The 23363-nt window shown below is 43.1% G+C and overlaps 1 protein-coding gene across 1 annotated transcript in view; it reads right to left on the reverse strand.

Annotated features, from left to right (window-relative positions):
• The window catches only part of alk (ALK receptor tyrosine kinase), a 498990-nt gene that overhangs the window by 222178 nt on the left and 253449 nt on the right, over nt 1-23363 (reverse strand). The gene's annotated exons all lie outside the window — the stretch shown is intronic.

Genomic DNA, 23363 nt, shown 5'->3' on the forward strand with positions numbered 1-23363 from the left:
AAGACATACAACAGTCACTCTCACACTCACACCTCGGGACAATTTGGAGTGGTCAATCTGTGGGAGGAAACCGGAGGACCCGGAGAAAACCCACGCGGGTCCGGGAAGAACATGCAAACTCCACACAGGGAGGCCGGACCGGGACACGAATATACAGAGAGAGAGAGAGAGAGAGAGAGAGAGAGAGAGAGAGAGAGAGAGAGAGAGCTTCTTTTTCTTTCGGCTTTTTCCATCAAGGGGTCGCCACAGCAAATCAGTGTCCTCCATCTTTATATATATATACTGTATAGGTGTGTGTGGGGGGGTGAGTGTGTGTGCGTGTATGTGTGTGTCTGTGTGTGTGTGTCCACACTGCTGGATTGCAATACATCTATCGATCATCTCTACAGCATGTCCTCTTCATGGTCACGGGGGAGCTGGAGGCTATCCCATCTGTAGTGATAGCAACCAATAGTCGAGATTGCACTCCACAAGTGTGATTAATCAGATTTATAAAAGTACCAATGTATCATCTCAATGTAATGTATTGCATGTCATTGCGGTAAAAATAATAGATGGTTTAAAGCTATCAATGATATGAATCGGACACATTAGGACATAGTATATTGAGTGTGAACATTTTATGTATGTAGCTACAAGGAGGCACAAGTCAGTGTCGCATTGTACCAGTCCCAAGCCTCGATAAATAAAGAGAGTTGTGTCAGTAAGAGAATTCAACGGAAAATGATGACCAAAATAAACTTGGGAAATAAAGCTTTGAATTTCATACCGGATCGGCCGACCTGGGTTAAAAACCACCACCATCTGCACTGTTGACCTACAGGGTGCCCGGGGAAATAGACTACTGCAGGGGTGGCCAACCAGTCAGAGACTAAGAACCACATTTTTCACTATGTTACTGCAAAGAGCCACATCAAGATGGTGGCGCGTGAACACGCAGCGGCTCCCCTATCTCTCCCGGCAAATTGGCTTTTTGTGTTTATTATGTTTGTTAAAGTCATTATAAGTGCCTTGCACCCTGGGTCCGAGAGGACAGTAATTTCATTTGTGCTGTATGTCATGTATATGAGCATATTTGACAATAACGCTGACTTTGATAAATCAGAATCAGAATCATCTTTATTGCCAAGTTTGTAGAACACACAAGGAATTTGTTTCTGGTAGACCACTCTGCACTAGTATCATCATCAAAAATTTGCACCAAAAAGTGGCACCATGCAGTTCCATTTGGGCTACTGTTGAAAGAGTTCAAAGAGTTCAGAGTTAATGGCTTGGTGGAAGAAGCTGTTTAAATGTCTGCTGGATTTGGTGCGCATGGATCGGTAGCGCCTAACTGAGGGTAGCTGGAAAAGGTGGAGGGCAGGGTGCGGAGGGTCCGGTACGATTTCAGGTCAGGTTTCAATTGATCTTCCTCACAAAGATCGATAATCTCTAACTCAGCTGCAGCTTCATCTGTGACTAGCGGGGCTTTCAAACAGTCCGTTTCCGCATTAAACGGGTCGACAAGGAACGTAATCTTCGGGCTTATCAGTTGTAGATCACGGAATCGGGTCACAAAGTTTTCGTGCAAGTTTTCAACCAGTGTTGCATATCTGGCTATTTGCTGCAAGAAGGAAAGTCACCACCGATCGTCCCTACGACTTCTGTCAGGCTTTGCAATTCTTAATGATCACATGTGAAAAAAAACAAAAAAAACGGACACTTGTAAATATGGGTTGATGCAATATATCAATGTCATTCTTGATACTTGCACTATGTACAGTTTTTTTTTATGAAACGGTTTTGCACATTTACATTTGCACAGTATACAGTTGACATTTTTATTTTGTTATGCATAGAATATCTTGTTTTATATCCTATCACCCCCCCCCCACCCTATCCCCTTTCAAATTGCTGCTGTGGACTGCAAATGTCCCCATTGTGGGACGAATAGAGGTTTTCTGTTTCTGATTCTTATTCTGATTCTGATACATACGCACATACGCGCACACACACACACACACACACACACACACACACACACACACACACACACACACACACACACACACACACACACGCACACGCGCACGCACATACACACACACACACATACACACACGCTTATCCAGGGCGGCGCTGGTGACTTGCCCGCTGGCTTTTAAATCCAAACACGGAGGCCGGAACTGGAATTGAACCCAGTGCCTCAGCACTGTAAAGTCGTCGTGTTAATCACTCAACTATGGGGCCACCTTGCGCGTATTTATTTGCGTTTTAAAATAAACTCGACTGGCACTCATCTCCATCATTCAAGTGGCTGTCAAAGTCTGTTTATCGATCTTGTAACTGTTCAACATCTTAAAGTCTGGTGTAAGACTTTTGATGCCATCCAAACAAAAGGTGACACTTAACTGGTACTGAGAAAGACAGTGAGAATTTAGAACTCGCCACTGTCTCGGACTAAAATCAAGCGTATGTGTGTTTAGCTATACTCAACAAGTCCATCTGTTTATTATCTGATATCAGCAGCTTGCTGGGTTATGGGTGACAAATTTGTTCCCTTCTATAAATACATGAGGTACGATGCTGTGAGTGTGTGCTTGAGACATTCACTGCCATTCAGCAACCTTCTTTTTCTAACTCCATTTTAAAAACCCAAACGAAATTGGAGTTGCATGCAAGCAGACTGGAAAAATGTGTGAAATCTCCCTTTTGAATATGCACCCTGAACACCTTCAGTTGTTGACAAATGCAAACACACTTTGCACCAAGTGAACAAACAGAACCTTACCCTGGAGGGTAAGGTTCCGTTTGTCCAAGTGACACAGCATGTCGACCAAAAAAGCCAGATCCATAATCCACTCGTGGTCCGAGAGCACGGGATAGTCCTTGTCTTTCTCTTCCATGAACAGTTTCACGGCATCCAACAGCTCAAAAAAGCAAGAGAGTACTTTGCCTTTTGACAGCCACCTCCCAGTGCAGTGCAGCGGCAGGTCACCTGGAAGCCCTTGGTCCAGCTCAGTGATGAGATTCTTGAATTGTCTGTGGTGAAGCGCATGAGTGCGGTCAGCTTTGCACAGCCCCACGAGCCCATTCACAGATCCGATCATGACATGTGCTCCATCCATGGCTATTGCAGTTAGTTTTGGTATGGGCAGATTTGCTTCAGCAAATGCAGCCATCATTATTTCCTTAACATCTATGCCACGGGCTCTGTCTTTTAATGGCACAATATCAAGGAATTCTTCTTTGATCACACAATCCTTTGACACAGACCGTGCAAATATTGCCAACTGAGGCTTGTCTTGTATGTCACAACTTTCAAATTAGCTAAAGAGCTGCATGCAGCTCGGGAGCCACCGGTTGGCCAGGACTAGACTACTGCTAGTCAAAGGAGAGGAAGGATGTGACGTGAGAAGCACCTTGCGTGGCAGGATGCCTCAGAGTGGCCTGAGGGGGGAACACCAAAGTTCTTGGGTCACTCACACGGGTAAATCCTCACCACCCGGCCGGGAAGGAGGTGGAGTCTCACCGAAATGTGAGGGGTACAGAGCTCACCCCGCCGGAAAGGAAGCGGGGTGGGAGTAGCCCCTCCACAACCTTCCTTGTGTGAAAAGACAATGCACAAAACAGGGTTGGATGGAGGCAAGTGATTCGCTCTCTTGTCCCATGAAAGGAAAATCGAAAAAGAAAAATTGAGTGTGTAAATGAATTGCAATTTAATCAATGGTGGACCATCAGTGCCTGGAAGGCCTTTTCTGTTGGCCTAAAAAAATATCTGAATGACAGACTTAGTTAATTATATGTTGTCCATGATTTCTTATTAAATAATTCCAAAAACTCTCTCAGCTTCCTTGCATTCCTTTTCCCCTCTTGTGCTGCTTCTAGATGTGTGTTTTAGTATTTACGCATTTAACCAATCACATTTCAGCCATCATTTGTTAACAAAGTCAGAAATCTACCTGGACGCCTTCATAATAAATTCTGCCGTCCCTGTCGCATCAATTGTGTGGATAAAACTGTTGTTTTAACCAATCAGAATTCGAGTTGGCAACTCAAAAGGGTTAACAGCGCCCGATTGCAGCACCTGCTTGCAGGTGTGGGTAAACGTCAGAGGTTTTGCAAACTATGAGTGGCTAGTGACTAGCCAAAACTGCTCTTATCACTAGCCGCTAGTGACAAGCGCATACTGGCCAGAGCAAAAACGTTCTACCGGTAGCGAGCTGTATAAGGAAATATATTGTGTCAATGGAATAGCGGTTTTGTCAACCTACAATGACTGAGGAGAAGGACTTTGGTTGCAGATTTGCTGTGAAAGCAATCTTCCAGACGGACTTTTCAAAAAATAGATGGACATCATTAAGAAAGGTCAGACAGTTATTTCCTGGCTAACGGTACCCTCTAGTGCAGGGGTCGGGAACCTTTTTGACTAAGAGAGCCATAAAAGTAAAATATTTAGAAATGTTTTTCAGTGAGAGCCACACGCACGCGCGCGCGCACATACATACGCTCAACTGCGCGCGCGCACATACAAACGCTCGACTGCGCGCGCACACACACGCGCGCGCACGCGTGGCCATATTTCAACAAAATATCAGAATGTATTATTTAAAATAACTTTGTGATAGTACTCACCGTTAACATGAATGGTTTCCGTTCCTCGTGATTGGTAAAAATCCAGGCAAACGATCGGAATGAAATTCAATTTGCCGGTCCAGAGGCGAAGTTACTGCTAGCTAGCCTGCACACGGCTCATAAGCTTCCACACTTGCTATCTGAAATCTACTTCTCGCAGAAGTATGTTGATGCTAACGTTAACATGGGGCTTGTTAAAATGTCACTGACATTCGACTGTTTCATCGATGGTATTGTTTCATTGCAAATTAGAATCAGAACATTTTCTCTCTTCTAATGCTCTGGTGCATTCACGCTGAAGTGCACTAGTTGGGCGCATTTAAAGGGGTGTTTACCTGTTTCAACATGACAGCTACTATCATCTAATCAAAATGGTGCTTTCGGCCATTCTAGGTCAGTGTCATCCAATCAAAATTGCGCTTTCCGCCAACTGCAGCCCCAACGGGAAATGAACGGCGAAATAAAATGACAATATGTATTTAGTTTTATCGGCGAGCCATATGCAATCATCAAAAGAGCCATATATGGCTCACGAGCTATCGAACCCTTCTTCCAATGCCTGCTTATTAACTGCAGTCTAGCCTGAGGGGTGACCTCTGTGGCGGAAGATCCACCAAACCCCTGAGACCGACTCACCGAACCCCTAGGGTTCGATCGAATCCAGGGTAAGAACCACTGATGCATGCATCAATCAATTAATTAATTTATTAATTTATTAATTTATTAATTTATGGATTTCTGGATTGATTGATTGATTGATTGATTGATTGATTGATTGATTGATTGATTGATTGATTGATTGATTGATTGATTGATTGATTGATTGATTGATTTGTGTCTTTATTTTTTTAGGTATTTCGTCTGTGTAAGGTCTCAGTCGTACAGGAAGTGGCCTTTGAAATTTGAAATATTTAGATATTTGTTTAATTATTTATTTATTTTGGGAAGAAGGTGGTAGAAAGCAAAGTGTAAACCTGCAAACGATTATTATGAAAGGGTCCAAGTGTGAGAAAGTTAAAAAAAAAAGATAAATGGTGATTGGCCACACGGATTTCTTGCAACACGGCGAAAAATCTCAGGCACATAAAGCCCTTAATTTTTTACTGTGCAATACACCGGTCATCGTTCCGTGATGTTTTACTTAAGTTTCAGGGCTTATTTCAGTTTCAGGCAAGAGTCTATTGTATTGATTGAAGGCATGACTGCCTCAGGTCATGTGGCTTAAGGAAAAACAACACATACAGTACTTGTATTTCTTTGACTTCTTTGATCTATGGCCAGAGGGAATAGACCTCTCAGCCACTGAGTGCCCCTTGTTACGGACTTGCCATTTCACCCCCTGCAGCATTTATCAGACAGACAAAAAAATGAGCTAGTCTGGTAGTTGTCCTGTTAACTTTTCCACTTCATACTGACCAGAAGAATGTCTAAATCACTTTGACAGTACAGCCCGACAGTCACTACACTCAGTGATGGAGGCGTCTAAAGCCCCCAAATTGCCTCACTCTCGATATCAATAGTGGAAATAATTAATTCTGTTTCTCATCAGCATGCTTTATCTTCCCACCCACCATCAAAGATTGCACCATTAAACATGTAAAACAGCTCAAACAAGAGCTAAAAAGGGAAAACTAATTGTTAAGCATACTATCATTGAATTTCAAACCGGATTAGGCAAATTACCGCAATGCTCAACTGTTCAGCCACCAATTCTCAATACAGCTCTGCTTCCCAATTAGCTTTGAGATGGTAGTGTTTCAAACGGTGGTGTAAAAACAACATGTATAAGGCCTCGGCGGACCATGTCCAACTTTGGTCCTGTAGAGCTACTGTCCTGTTGGTTTTACATCTTAAAACGGCAACTTCACAGTGCAGAGGTTGTGAAACCTTGCTCCTTGTGTGGAATTTGCATGTAGTTCCCAGCCTGCATGAGTTTTCTCTGGATCCTCCAGTTTCCTCCATCATTCCAAAAACATGCATGGCAGGCTGATTGAACACTCCATATGGCCCCTAGTAAATATGAATGTTTGTTAGTTATTGTGTGGCCTGAGATTGGCTGGCAACCGGTTCACGGTGTCCCCCGTCTACTCGCAGAAGACAACTAGGATAGTCTCCAGCACCCCCCTGCGAGCCTAATGAGGATAAAACGGTTGGAAAAATAAATGAAGGAATGAATGGTGAGGTGGTGACCCTGTCCGGCTGCTTCTACAGCAGCTTCTTCCCCTTTTCAAGTACCTTTCCGTAATACTATTTCATTCTTATATTTTTTCTGTTCGTGTTTTGTTTATTTTTGTTCCTGAAACCTACGGGAAGGAGATGGTCATCTTCACTTCTGCTCATCGCCGTTATTTTTTAGTTTTTATTTTTGGCATCGGTTGAGTTGTCTGTTGCTGGAAGCTGGTCGTGAGAGGGCGCTGGGAGGGTCCACAGTGAGTCCACAGTGAGAGTGGGTGCAGGTGCAACTACAGGTGTAGTTGACGGTGGGGCGGGGGCGACAGACGTCTTGTCAAACTGATTGCAAAAGTGGTTTATTCCTTGTGGTCAGTCCTTGTCATTCTAATTCGATATCAATGGTCTTGTGTGACCTGAGATGCTTTTCGGGCCTTTCCAGAAACCAGTGACATTGCTAACTTGCAGCTGCTCCCCCATTTTGATCCTGTAGGCCTTTTTCTCCTCTCTGATCTTTCTCCTCAGTTGGATCTGCACAGCCATGAGTTCCTCTCTTTGCCCTGACACAAAAGTCCTTTTCTTTTTCTTCAGGCGGGCCTTTATGTCGGAATTAATCCATGGTTTGTTGTTGGAAAAAAAACACCTAGTCCTGGTGGGTACAGTGTTTCTTTCACAAAAGTTTATGTAGTATGTAATGGTGTCGGTGAGTGAATAAATGTCGTCCCCGTGAATCTCAGGGAAGAGCTCCGACCTGGTTGAATCAAAGCAGTCTCGCAGAGCCTCTTCAGCCTCTGCCGACCATCTTCTGACTGTGCTGGTCACAGCTGGTTGCCTGTGGACCAGAGGTTTGTCCACATGCTGGAGATACACCATATTGTGGTTGGTTCTTTCAAGAGGTTGGATGGTGTAGGGTCTGTACGCATCCTTATCATTTGAATAGAACAAGTCCAAGATGTTATTCTCTCTGGCAGTACAGGTTACATACTGTGTGAATGTTGGGAGGCAGCCTGTATGTCACAACCCTGCAGGTAAGGAACAAACTGAGGAGGATGAAAGTGAGAAAGGCAGCTGATACGGACAACATCAGTTCCCGACTCCTCAGGACCTGCTCCAGCAGTGTGTCATTGTTAAACACATGTTCAACCTGAGCCTGAAGCTGGCTAGAGATCCACAGTTGTGGCAAACATCATGCCTGGTCCCAGTGCCCAAGGTCGCCCACCCGAAGGAGCTCAACATCTAAAGACCAGTGGCGCTGACGTTTCAGCTGATGAACACACTGGAGAGACTCGTCCTCGCCAAAATGCGACCGCTGGCGAGCTCATCACTGGACCCGTTACAGTTTGCCTACCAGCCCAGCATTGGTGTGGATGACGGCATCATCTACCTCCTCCGCTCAGCGGTGCTGCACCTGGAGAATGCTGGGAGAACAGTGAGGATCACGTTCTTCGATTTCTCCAGTGCCTTCAACACCATCCAGTGCAATGTACTGGGGGACAAGATACGGCATGCCGGAGTGGACCACCACCTCACATTTTGGATTACAGATTACCTCACAAACCAGTCACAGTAGATGAGGGCAAAACTCAATCGGATAGGCTTCTCTGCAACACTCGAGCGCTGCAGGGGACAGTCCCAGCTCCATTCCTGTTCACCCTCTACACCTCGGACTTTAATTACAGCACTCCAACTTGCCACCTTCAGAAGTTCTCTGATGACTCAGCTATTGTCAGCCTCATTACAGAGGGAGATCATCGGGAGTACAGAGGACTGTCCAAGGACTTTGTAGACTGGTGCCAGCAGAATCCCCTCCAGATGAACCAAGAAATTGGTTGTGGATTTCTGCAGGAAAATATCCTCACCTGCACCGTTGAACATCCAGGGTATGGACAGAGAGAATGGCCTCGTACAAGTACCTGGGTGTTATTGTCAACAATAAACTGGACTGGACCGCAAACACCGATGACATAATCAAAAAGGAACACATTCGCCTCTTCCTACTCAGGAAACAGGTTTTTTGGGGGGGTTCAGGGGTCACTCCTGAAGACTTCCTATGACTATGTGGTTGGGACAGAAAAAGACTGGATCGCCTGTCAAGAGGGCCAGTTCTGTTGCCCACCTGAGGTCGGCAAGAGACGCTAGCTAAACTAAAAGCTATGATGAACAGCCACTTGCATCCCTTCTTGCCCACCCTGAACACACTGGGTAGCTCCTCCAGCCAGAGACTGTTACAAATGAAACACGTAAAGCTCACTTTATCAGTTCATTGATCAGTTCATTCATCTCCTCATCTCGGAATCCCTGGAATTTTTCTTCTGTGTCTGAATTGAACAGCTAGGCGAATGTGGCATCCAACACGCCCAGCTCCGTCTCATCCAAGTCGTCATTCATGGAGTCAGTGTCGCTGTTGTTGTCTGGCAGTGACAATTCCTGCCTTGCTATCAGCCCAGGGATTTGCGATCTCCTGGCAGATAGTGGCGTATGTCGTCCGGCGCTGTCGCCCCGTCTTGGTGAACGCGTGTTCGCCTTCTGCATCCACTGCTCCCACTCATAGCTTTGAATGCTCTGTTGATGCCGTTGAAGCTAGTGACATGCAGTCAGGGGAGATAGGTGAGGCCGTTCCTCACCTGTCATCATGGAAATATCAAATGAAAAAATAAATTAAACAGTTATATTTATTTAGTGATTTGTACTTTAAAGTTCTTTTCCATTTAACTTCACCATTTTTGGATTTTTTTTTCGAAATTGCTGAATTTTCGCATTTATCGTTCAAATACTAAGTAGAGACGAGCGGTGAGGCAGCAGCCGGCTGAGCCTCACCATGGATTGCACAATGACTAGGCTAACTGTGCTGGCTTGCTCTCCAGTGAGACCACATTGCTGTCCCTCTGCATATCGCTATTAAAGTGTTCAAACACTTTTAGTATATGAACTAAATTTCTACAGTTTTGCTGGTGTATATAATGTGGAGTCACTTTACATTATAAACAATGTACTACGGTACAAGGGGAATCGAATTAGTGAGAGCAAGCTACAGTAAACAGTTAGCAAGTTAAGTGCAACCATCCATTTATTTTTTTCGTGTTGCTTGCCCTTATTTTCAGAATGGATGTATACATATCTAAATTGAAATAAATAGAGGGACTTTTAAAACTGAAGAAAGATAAGGAAGGCTTCTACAAAGAAGGTATCAATGCCTTTCTTCAGAAGGAGCTGCGCATGGACTTCATTTATAAAAAATGGTAACATGATAATCACGTTTTTTAATTCTTTTTTCTATGCTACAGATTATATAAAGAATGCTGACATGACATTTTAAACGAAACGTGTTAACTGTTGTCAATCAAATGGCATGATGGTGAATAAGATACTCTGTATAGTTCATATGTTTGTAAATCTGACTGATGACGTCAGTGCCTCACCAACCATGAACCTCACCGCACGTCACTGATCCCAGCATGCACCGCACACTACTTCTTCTACGGGGGGAAATGGAATCTCGACTGCTTACCGTAGTTGCGAGACCTGTTGCGGCTCAATATTGATTCATATATACGGTGCACCGGATTATAAGGCGCATGCTCAGCTTTTGAAAAAATTGAAGGCATTTCTCTTTATAGTGGGGAAAATACGGTAGTGGGTTGGTTGGTAGGTAGATCCATAATGTGCTTCAGTGCAATAATTCCATATCAATGTGAGAATCACCATCAAGTTTAGTGTTTGTATAATTCCTTCAAGTAAGACGTCACATTTACTTGTCATTGACGAAATAATATGAGATCAGCAGTTACCCATTTGACCTCTTGAAATGAAGGCTGGGCCGAGGCAATTCAAGTGATCTTTTGCTATGGCTACGATCCACAAACAGTATTGTGATTTTGTTACTCAGAATTTCAAATCTGAAGTGTCTGAGAATGGCCTGCCGTTAGAAAAAAAACGTCTGTCCTACTGTGCTAACAACATCGTCTTATATGTGTGTGTGGGCAGTCATGTGCATGTGATTGAGTAACAATTGAAGGAAAGAGACAGAGAGACTGATGGCTGGGTCAGCAAAAGTGTGGTAATACAAATGAAACCTATCAACAAACAGCATGATCTGACCTCCGCCTGGGAAGACCAAACGCTTTAGAGGCATCCGTCCGTGCCAATGTCATTAGGAGCAAGGCCAAACACACTTAAAAAATTCGACACAAATTCAATTTTGTTATTTGTGGAGACGAGGGGTCAGGAACCTTTTTGACTCTGAGAGCCATAAAAGTAAAATATTTAGAAATGGCTTTCAGTGAGAGCCACAACACGCGCGAGCACATGCGCGTACACCCACACGCGCACACACACACACACACGCGCAGACGCACGCACGGCCACTTTTCAACAAAATGTCAGAATGTATTATTTAAAATAACTGTGATAGTACTCGCCGTTAACATGAATGGCTTTCTGTTCCTCATGATTGATAAAAATCTAGCCAAACAATCGGAATGAAAGTCAAGTTGCCGGCTCCATACGCGAAGTTACTGCTCGCTAGCCTGCACACGGCTCATTAGCTTCCACACTTGCTATGCAACATACTTCTCACAGAAGTATATTGATGCTAACGTTGACATGGGGCTTGTTAAAATGTTACTGACATTTGACTTTTTCATTGATGGTATTGTTTCATTTCAAATTAGAATCAGAAGCTTTTCTCTCCACAAAGGCAAATCCTTGGTGTATTCATGCTGAAGTGTCCTTTGTTTTTACTCGTGGGGATCATTTAAAAGGGCGTTTACCTGTTTCGACTAACGGCCAGTATCATCCAATCAAAATTGCACTTTCCGTCAACCTAGGTCAGTGTCATCCAATCAAAATTGCGCTTTCCACCAACTGCAGCCCCAACAGAAAATGAACAGAAAAAAGCGAGAATATGTATTTAGATTTATCGGCGAGCCATATGCAATCATCAAAAGAGCCATATATGGCTCGCGAGCCATAAGTTCCCGACCCCTGGTGTAGACAGTCTTAAATGTTGATCTGATGGCAAAAGACCAATTCCACTAAACTAATTAGGATAGTTCAATCAATTATACAAATTACTGTATAAACACTTCTTAATTACATCATGAGGTTTGTGGAAACATTGGGGTATGTATGATCAAGATGGTCTTTCAAATGCATTCAATGACCTGATTGCCACAATGTTTCAGAAGTTGTACACCGTTGTCATATTTCCGAATGTATATATATATATATATATATATATATATATATATATATATATATATATATATATATATATATATATATATATATATTATTTTTTCTTCTTCTTTTCCTTTCGGCTTTCAGCATTGATTCGCCACACAAGTAAACAATGAGAAAGTCTTGGAAATGGTTGCATTGGGCTATTTTCATTTTACACAACGTTGTAACTTCATAGGAGTTTTCATTTCCACCCATACCTGGCACTCAAGGACTTGACCATTGGAGACGACACTGGATTTCTAATACCATTGTTTTCCTAAATTCTTAAGCCATTTTCATGATCCTAGATGTTTCGAGACAGATTATTCTTACAGCCTACCAAATGATTTTGAATTCATGAACAGTATAAAATATGTGGCAGTTATTTTCTTGTTTTTTTTTGCAACATTGTTATGAGACCAATCAGAATTGAAGACACGAGAGAAAATGTTGATGTTTGCCATTCACTCATCAAGTGTACTTGAGAGTTTTGAAAGGCACTTATACATTAAATGTATTATTATTATTAACGGTCCGTCCGTCCGTCCATCCATCCATCCATCCATCCATCCATCCATCCATCCATCCATCCATCCATCCATCCATCCATCCATTCATTCATCATACTGCTTTGTGTAACAAAGAGGGTACAGAAAGTGCTAAAGAATGAATGACTCTGTGTCTTTGTGTTGTCATTTGTTATTTAGTGTTTTGTTCTATTGCCTTCAAGATGGTGCTGCGAGAGTGGCTGCCTTTTCAGCAGCTCCTGTATTTTGTTTTTCTACTTTTATTCCTTTCAGAACTGTGCTGCATGTGAAATGTATATTTCTCCACTGCGAGACTTTTTTTTTTCTTTTCCTTTCGCCATCTATCCCGGTTTTGTGCATCCTCTTCTCTCACACCAGCGACATTCATGTCCTCTTAGACCACATCCATAAACCTCCACTTCGGTCATCCTCTCGGTCTCCTGCCTGACAGTTCAACGCTCAGCATCCTTCTGACGATATAGTCACTCTCTCTCCTCTGAACAGGTCCAAACCATCTCAGTCTGGCCTCTCTGACTTTCTCTCCAAAGCCTCGAATATGAGTTGTCTCTCTAATGTACTCATTCCTGATCCTATCCAACCAGGTCACTCCCAAAGAAAACCTCAACATCTTCAGCTCTGCTACCTCATGCTCTACTTCCTGTCTTTTCTTCAGTGGCACTGTCTCCAGTCCAACCAACATGGCTGGTCTCACCACTGTTTTTTACACTTTTCCTTTCATCCTAGCTGAATCCCTTCTATCACAAATCACACCTGACATTTTTCGCCAGCCGCTCCAGCCTGCCTGGACACACTTCTTCACCTCTTTTCCACACCCTCCATTGACCTGGACAGTTGACCCCAAGTACTTAAAATCCTCCACCTTCTTTATCTCTTATCCCTGTAGCATCACTCTTGCACTTGGATCCCTCTCATTCACACACATATATTCCGTCTTGCTGCGACTGATCTTCATTCCTCTCCTTTCCAAGGCATATCTCCACATCTCTAGTTTCTCCGCCACCTGTTCCCTGTTCTCGCTACAGATCACAATGTCATCTGCAAACATCATGGTCCAAGGAGATTTTTGTCTAACATCATCTGTCAGCCTGTCCATCACCATAACAAATAAGAAGGCTCAGAGCTGACCCCTGGCGCAGTCCCACCTCCACCTTGAATTCCTCCGTCACACCGACAGCACACCTCACAACTGTCTTACAGTCATGGTACATGTCTTGCACCGCTCTGACATACTTTTCTGTCACTCCAGACTTCCTCATGCCATACCACAGCTCTTCTTTGGGCACCCTGTCGTACGCTTTCTCCAGATCTACAAAGACACAAATGCAATTCCTTCTGACCTTCTCTCTCCTTCTCTATAAGCATTCTTAAAGCAAAGACTGTATCTGTTGTACTCTTTTTTTGGGATGAAGCCATACTGCTGCTCACAAATGTTCACTTCTGCTCTTAGTCTAGCTTCAACTACTCGTTCCCAGAGTTTCATTGTATGGCTCATCAACTTTATTCCTCTGTAGTTAGTACAGCTCTGCACATCTCCTTTGTTCTTAAAAATGGGCACGAGTACACTTTGTCTCCATTCTTCAGGCATCTGTTCACCATCTAAGATCTTGTTGAATAACCCAGTCAGGAACACCACCGCCACCTCTCCAAGACACTTCCATACCCCGATTGGTAAATCATCAGGCCCGAGTACTTTTCCCCCCTTCATCCTCTTCAGCGCCCTCCTTACTTCATCCTTGCTAATGTTTGCTACGTCTTGGTCCACAACAGTGTCACATCTCGTCGCCGTCCTGGGCGCGCCCCACCCCTTCTGTCTCCTCCTCCGCTGCTCCTTGGAGACGGCCCCTCCCATCATCACTCACCTGGGTTCCCACAGCTGTTTGTCATTCCTTTGATTGTGCCACCTGACTATATTTGCCGATCGCACACTACCGTCCCCGTCGGAGTATTGAGAAGCTACCCTCGCGACTTCCCTATGGTCAGGTCTGCATTTTTCCGTTGATCCTCACTCATCTCCTCCTGTTGTTATTTTTTGGCATATGTGTCTCAGTAAAGACTTTTTGTTCCGGAGCTATGTCTCGCCGTGTATTTTTGGATCCAACCTCCCCGCTCTCCATCGCCGCTTGCGTCCAGCCCTCAAGCCTCAAGCGACGTTACAAACAGTCACCTGTTCTACTCTTTGTTCCTTCTCATTTTCCTCATTCATTAATTCTTCAAAGTATCTTTCAATCTTGCCATATATACATCACGTGTACACACACACAAGGCAGGCAGCAATTAAAACCACACACCTGCAGCTGATCAGGGCGGGATTGGCAGGCAAGGTAATTCACAGGTAATGAATCTCGTGGCTCTCATGGTTGCTCTTGTAGCCAAGCATGTCTAGGATCACTGATGCTGAGGTGTATATCAGCTCATTGGTTTCCGTGATCGTTCCGGTCGGGATCGTTCTCAGTGCTGCATTCACAGTTTCCATGAGACTTTCAGGTGGTACTTCACATAGCCGTTGTAATCGGTGCCTTCGTTGCCCAGTTTTCATTCTTGCCATGATCTTATCTCTCAGGTCATTTGCTGCCTCGCTCAGCATTTCATTTATTGGGGCTGGCTTCCCAATCTCATTATTCATTGGGGCTTGCCTCCCAATCTCTGGTTGAACCTCTTCCTGTGATGTGGCAGCCTGGGGCCCTTCACCTCGGAATTTGTGTTGTACCTCATCAATCTCAAGTTGTGATAGCAATTGCCGTTTGTGGATATTGGAACACTGAGCTACTAGTTGTTTCGTGGTCAACCGTGACTGTGGGTTTCGAAGTAACCATTCAGCCCCCATTCTCCGCATGTAACCCCTCTGACTAGGGTTGCTTGAGTAGTAGCATTCCAACAGAGCCTTGTTATCGCATCTCGTCCATCTCCGCTTTGTTCCAGTAGCCCATTTTTCATCAGGGTGCTCTGGTTCCCCAGCACCTGACGCAGACCTTGTTTGGCCGGGCGACGTCTGAGCCGGCATGTCATTCCATTTATTGTCTCTCATCATTGTATGAGGTAGGCATTAGCGTGAACGGTCTTGCCCAAGGACCCACACTGGATGATGTCATTGTGCTCATTTCTGCTCATTTTCTCTGCCACAAGTGGGATTCGAACCCTCGTCTCCCATATGCCAAACTGATGCCTTATCAACTATATATATATATATATATATATATATATATATATATATATATATATATATATATATATATATATATATATATATATATATATATATATATATATATATATATATATATATATATATATACACACACACACATCCCGGTGGTGACTCTGGTCTGATGATCAGCTGGCACTAATTTGGCACTAATCAGCTGGCACTAATTTGCTTTTCATATTAATAATGCTATCATACCATCTAGTAAAAAAATATAACAATTGAATAATAATAACAATATAATGTAATAAAATTGTCCACCTGTCTACCCTAACCCCCTCCCCCTCCTCCTTCTCCTCACTGCTGCATGTGTCTGTATTTCTCCCCTCCCTCCTCTGCCACAGATATCGACCAATCATGTGGGGCTTTAACCGAAGACTGCGGCGGGGAATAGAGGACAAAAAAAGTCGGCTCCCATTTCCGGCTCCTTGTTAGGAACTGGTTCTCTTCGTTCGTTCACTTCAGAGATCCGGCTCGAAGAAACGGCTCGTTCGCGAACGACACATCACTTGTACACATCTGATGTTGCTCACAGTGTTCCTCGGTGTGATCAGGGAGCTTGTGTGTCCGCTCAGACACATGAAAAATTAGAGGGAACATTGGTGGCTGTTGACAGTGGTTGCGAGACCTGTTGTGCCTAAATATTACACAAAAAAGGCACGTATAAAGCGCAGGGTCATCTTTTGAAGAAAATCAATCTTTGGGTGTGCCTTATACAGCGGAAAATACGGTCCGCTTTTGCCAAGATAAGGGGCACGTTCTGCACATTCTATTTTTATTTTTTTTTCTATTCCTCAAAATAAAAATGATATTAAAGGTGGAGGATTTGAAGTACTTGGGGTCAACTGTCCAGAGCAATGGAGAGTGTGGAAAAGAGGTGAAGAAGTGTGTCCAGGCAGGCTGGAGCGGCTGGAGAAAAAATGTCAGGTGTCATGTGTGATAGAAGGGTTTCAGCTAGGTTGAAAGGAAAAGTGTATAAAACAGTGGTGAGACCAGCCATGATGTTTGGACTGGAAACAGTGCCACTCAAGCAAAGACAGGAAGCAGAGCTGAAGATGTTGAGGTTTTCTTTGGGAGTGACCAGGTGGGATAGGATCAGGAATGAGTACATTAGAGGGAGAACTTGTATTAGAGGCTTTGGAGAGAAAGTCAGAGAGGCCAGCCTGAGATGGTTTGGACATGTCCAGAGGAGAGAGAGTGACTATATCGAGAGAAGGATGCTGAGCCTTGAACTGCCAGGCAGGAGACCGAGAGGAAGACCGCAGAGGAGGTTTATGGATGTGGTCAAAGAGGACATGAAGGTAGCTGGTGTGATAGAATAGGACGCACAAAACCGGGATAGATGGAGGACATTGATTCGCTGTGGCGACCCCTAAGGGGAAAAGCCGAAAGGAAAAGAAGAAGATAGATCCATACCACATGTGTAAATAATGCTTTTAGTTTTTTTCCCCGCTCCAGACAGATTTGTGTTTTATTTATGAGTTTGTTTATTTATTTATGGTCCAATATGGCACTTTCAACATTTTGGGTTGCAGACCCCTGACCTAAGAGGTGGCTTAGTGAGAATCCTCTGTGGGGTATCTCTGTTCGGAAACAGCCTCCGACTGACCATTTTAAAACTTGTCTTGCTTTTGACTCAATATGACATAATTTTATGTTACTATTTTCGTGCTTTCTACTGTCTTTGTTCTTAAAGTATTGTTTTATTGTTTATTGATGTCTCTATGATGGAGCTGTGTGATTTTTAAGTGCTCTATAAATACAGTTGATTTGAGTAGAAACAATACTGATTGTGAATTTGCCTTGTTGATCGTGTCCTTGCAGTCCCTAGGAGCTAATCCAACAAGGAGAAAGCGTATCATTGAATGAATTATTGATTAGAATGGTTTCTCAGTTCATTGATCACAAATTTGACATGGAAGACAGAAATTAAATATCAGGCACTGGAGAATTTCAAGGTTAGATTGTGCATTACAAATAAGCCTTAAAGCACTTAATTTCTTCATGATGCAGTAACCTATTTGATCACAGCAGCCCTTAAAGTCCAATCATTGGTGAAAAGAGAAGAAAAACCTTATTCTTTTCCTTTCGGCTCTTCCGTTCAAGGGTCGCCACAGCAAATCAGTGTCATCCATCTAAACCGGTTTTGCGCATCCTCTTCTCTTACACCAGCTACCTTCATGTCCTCTTTGACAACATCTATAAACCTCCTCTTTTGTCTTCCTCTCGGTCTCCCGCTTGGCAGTTCAAGGCTCGGAATCTTTTTCCTGATATGTCCTGTGTCCTGTGTTTTCTTTTGTCACTTTGTGTTGCTGAGCGTCGTGTGGAATGGATACGGATTGTTTTTCAGCATTTTTGACCATGACATTCATCAAGGAGGAGACTGTGCTGAGCGGTTGCGCCTTTTCGGCAGCATGAATATGCCAGTACTGTTTTGAATGGGAGGAATGTCGTTGCCATCCGACTGCCATCGCTGGACACCAAAGGGGCCATTGTGCTTTTTTGCGCCTGTAATGGGCAGCATCTTCACAGCCCCGCTTTGTTCAGCGGATAGGTCGGTGCTGTTGGACAGTCTGCGGCTGAATGGATGCATGGCTTGAGGAGCCCGCGATAAGAAGAAAGGAGCGTCAGCGCAGAGCGCCGATGCGTATGTGACACTGTTGCGGCTTGGAATTGAAGCAGATATATGTGGGACAGGAGATGTGAGACAATCTCTTTTCGTCAATGGATGCTACAGCTGCGTGATTGCTTTCAACATTTAGCTTGTAGTCGACGTGGACGTTCCACCATGATGTCCGTGATCCACTGGTGGAACGACGCTTTGAATGTCTCCTCTTTCATCTAGAACTGCGTCATGTCATCACAAAGAGGGTACAGCAAGTCCTGAAGAATGAATGACTCCCTGTGTTTTTGGTTTGTCATGTTGTCTTTGTGTTATATTATTTGTTATTTAGTTTTGTTTTTGTTCTTTTGACTTCAAGACGGCGCCGCGAAAGTGGCTGCCTTTCCAGCAGCTTATGTATTTCTTTTTTCTAATTTCATTCCTTTCATCACTTTGCTGCTGTGAAATGTAAATGTCTCCACTGTGAGACGAATAAAGGCAAATCCAATCCAATCCAATATAGTCACTCTCGCTCCTCCGGACATGTCCAAACCATCTCAGTCTGGGTTCTCTGAGTTGCCCCCTTGATATAGTTATTGCTGATCCTATCCAATCTGCTCACTCCCAAATAAAACCCTAACATCTTCATCTCTGCTACCTCCAGCTCTGCTTCCTGTCTTTTTTTCAGTGGCACTGTCTCCAATCCAAACATCATGGCTGGTTTTACCAGTGTTTTATACACCTAGCTGAAACCCTTCTATCACCCATCACACCTGACATTTTTCTCCAGCCGTTCTTCACCTCTTTTCCACACTCTCCATTGCTCTGGACAGTTGACCCCAAGTACAGTGAGACCTCAAGTTACGAACTTAATTGGTTCCCAGACAGAGTGTTTAAGGCGAAAAGTGTGTATCTCAAAAAAACAATTCCCATAGGAAACTATTAAAATGGGAATAATCTGTTCCCGGGTTACCATAAAATATAGTTTTTAACTAAATAAGCATTAAAAATACACACGACATACCTTATTCTATGTATAATAAATGTGCTTTTGTATTGTAATGAAAGAAATACACTGCATTGTATCATAAAGTCACAAAGAGAGGCACATTACACGAGGACTGTTATTAAAGAAATAAACTGTGCTGCAAAATAAAGTTTTTTTCAACTTCTTCAATTGCCCGAGACCGTCGCTTTGAGAGCACAGAAACACCTTTTGCAACAGACGCACCTTTGATGGCTTCTGTGTTCAGGAGAATGGGAGCAATGGTTGACTTAGCATAGCCGTGCTCGGCCACTAAATCACACAAACGCACACCTCATTCGTGTTTTTCAATTATCTCCTTCTTCTCAGCGACTGTGATTTTATTTTGTGTCTTCCTGTGGTGGTTTTTTTCCTCGGTCCCATCATAGTAAAATTATCAGCAAAAAGCCCCAAGTAGGCGATCGACGTGTGCATTAAATGAGAGGAGGTGTGCAAAGTAGCGCCGGCTGGAGCGCTGTTCGGTCGTGTGCTTCCGCCGAAGATCACTCCGCCAGCCGTGGTGGGTGTGTATTATGAAAATAGTGCTTATTATTAGGTTAAATTTTCATAAATTAGAGGTTCTTAAGACGAAAAGTTTGTAAGATAAGGTGTTTGTAAGTTGAGGTCTCACTGTACTTAAAATCCTCCACTTTCTTTATCTCTTCTCCCTGTAGCATCACTCTTGCACTTGGATCCCTCTCATTCACAAACATTTATTCCGTCTTGCTGCGACTGATCTTCATTCCTCTCCTTTCCAGGGCAAACCTCCATCTCTTTAGTTTCTCCCCTAACTGTGCCCTGCTCTTGCTACAGATCATAATATCATCTGCAAACTTAATCGTCCAAGGAGATTCTCTTATCTAACATCGTCTGTCAGCCTGTCCATCATGATTGCGAATAAGAAGGGGCTCCGTTCTGACCCCTGGTGGCGTCCTACCTCCACCTTGAATTCCTCGGTCACAAAGACCGCACACCTCACAACTGTTTTACAGTCATGATATATGTCTTGCATATATACGTTCCGGTCACTCCAGACTTCCTCATGCAATACCACAGCTCTTCTTCTTCTTCTTCTTCTTAATAATAATAATAATAATAATAATAATAATAATAATAATAATAATAATAATAATAATAATAATAATAATAATAATAATAATAATAATAATAATAATAATAATAATAGGGCGGCCCGGTAGTCGAGTGGTTAGCACACCGGCTTCACAGTGCAGAGGTCGCCAGTTCGCGTCCCGGTCCGGCCTCCCTGTGTGGAGTTTGCATGTTCTCCCCGGGACCGCGTGGGTTTTCTCCGGGTCCTCCGGTTTCCTCCCACACTCCAAAAAACATGCATGGCAGGCAGATTGACCACTCCAAATTGTCCCTAGGTGTGAGTGTGAGAGCGACTGTTTTACGTCTTTGTGTGCCCTGCGATTGGCTGGCAACCAATTCAGGGTGTCCCCCGCCGCGTGCCCGAAGACAGCTGAGATAGGCTCCACCAACCCCTGCGACCCTAATGAGGAATAAGCGGTATGGAAAATGAGATGAGATAATAATAATAATAATAATAATAATAATAATAATAATAATAATAATAATCTTTCACGTGATAAGTTTGGTGAATTCACAAACACTCCTAGCGACCCCACATATCACAGCCATGAAGTATTCATCTCTTTTTTCCTCATCCCTTTTTAAATTCCTCCTACCACTGAAAATGTGTGGAGACAGCAGCTTGCCCTGCTCAATTATTCAAAATACGCCAACTATATTGTGGTTAACCGAGGGTTTGAACACGATTATGTAAATATATTTCATTTGTACTCTGTGTTGCCTAGAATCCAATCATGATCAGCTTTAATTCTTCCGGGATGCTACTTTGCAAATAGACATCTGGGGTAAAACAATGAAGTCTAGACGAAGGACAATTTCAGCACCAAACAGCACATATTCTATCTGATAGCAAACAGCACATATTCTATCTGATAGAATATTGGATTGGATATGCCTTTATTAGTCTCACAGTGGAGAAATTTACATTTCATTTGTGCTGTTTGGTAGAATCTATCATATACAGTATTGTATTATATGCAGTGGTGGGCCGTCAGAGCCAGCAAGGCCTTCTCTGCTGGCCTAACATAATCAGACATCATTATCATAATTATAATAAAAGTCAATTTAATTAAAAAAAAGTATTTTTTCTAAATATAGATATAATTATTCTACTTACTGTTTTCTTGATGTTATATTATATCCATTTGGTTATGCTCCTTTCAGTGTTGTAGTTTTAGGTCAGAGTTTTTAATCCAATAAGAATTCAGCTAGCTTGTGTCGCCAGGCTGTATGAAATCTGACCGACGCCTTCAGAATCAACAGTTAGGGCGTCTGTGCGCTGTACATGAACGGGCACATGTAGTTGATATATAGTTGCGATAGCCAATCAGATCACGAGTTGGCACAGTAAGGCCAGCTAGAGGGCCTCGCGTTGAACATGACATGTACGTGTCCTGTTATTGGATACTCACTTTACCTCAGCCCTCAGCGGAGGCAGCGCTATGCAAATCAACCAAGCTACAACAGATCAGACCCGGAAACTTTAGCAGAAAAAACAAGTATATCTACTCGCTTTTTTAACCCACAATGGCTGAAGGAGAGGACAACTTGCTGTCACATGTAGGCCTATTCTCAAGAACAAATGAAAAAGATTTGTTTACTTTTATTTTCAACAAATAGTTCGTTTTGTGAATGTCTTGTTGTTTTTCTTATATTAAACTGACATTTTGTAATTTAGCGTAAAATCTTGTTAAAGATTGCATATTCTTGGTGGACTTAATAAAACTTTGTGGACAAATGATTTTAAATTTCCTTTTTTTAAAGTGTTTGCAGTATCACGTATAGAGACAACTTCTAATTGCTGATGCAGATTTATTGATGTGTAATTGCTCCGGAAAATAGCCTGTGTTGTAGACGATTAAGGTGATGCCACGCCCAGTACTGCGTGCGTGTGCTTTTGTAAATGATATCTCCAGCCGTTGTGTCATAAATTATGGTATTAGGAGGGATATTTGTTCAAGTCGGACTAAGTAGGACTTCACTGAAGGCCTAGGCGTGAAATGCACGGACCGCCACTGATTATATGACAGGGTTGGACGAGGCATGATGGATGTGATTCTTAGGTTGGCAAATCGGGTTAGGCTGTATAAAACTTCATGAACAAGACTTTCAATAAAAATGTGATTCAAAGAGTGCACATACCTCCCAAGTTAAATGCCCTTGAAGTCATACTAGGAGGAGATCGAGAGTTCTTAGAAAACTTGAAGTTGCGAGTCGCACGCTCCATAGTTTGACCATGTGCCAGGTAGGACGTATTGAAAAGCATCATAAAAAAATATTAACTGTGGGCTAAGTTTTGCCCCTTTGGCTTTTTCACTCTTTTTAGTTCTTTATCTTTTTAAGGACCAGACTCAACAAGGTGTATCCAGCAGAAAAATATGTCACTTGAAGTGGACCTTATCCCAGCACGAGCATGTGTCTTTTCCCCCTTTTTCTTCTTGTGCCAGTGAACTTTCTATTTCCAATTTAATTCTACCCATCTGGTCTCAGGCTTGATGCGTATGATTGGCAAAAAAAAAAAAAAAAAAAAAAAAAAAAACGGAAATAAATAGACTTATCCATCTCCCCCATTTCACCATCACCCCAGGTGAAGAAATGGCAGAAACACTTTTCTCTGCATGCAAGGTGTGAAAATGAATTTTGCTAGAGAAAGTGGAAAATGTCAGTCTTTGTTTTTCAGACTACTGATTCAGTAAACTATGTTCTGATCTTTCACAAGAACCATTTCATGAAATATATTATCTAAATACTTTTTTGCAGATTGTTTGCTGCTTTGTGTGTGTGTGTGTGTGTGTGTGTGTGTGTGTGTGTGTGTGTGTGTGTGTGTGTGTGTGTGTGTGTGTGTGTGTGTGTGTGTGTGTGTGTGTATGTCTA

Source organism: Hippocampus bargibanti, linkage group LG09 (genome assembly GCF_051943395.1).
Source record: "Hippocampus bargibanti isolate YZ-2025 linkage group LG09, ASM5194339v1, whole genome shotgun sequence".
Lineage (NCBI taxonomy): Eukaryota > Metazoa > Chordata > Actinopteri > Syngnathiformes > Syngnathidae > Hippocampus > Hippocampus bargibanti.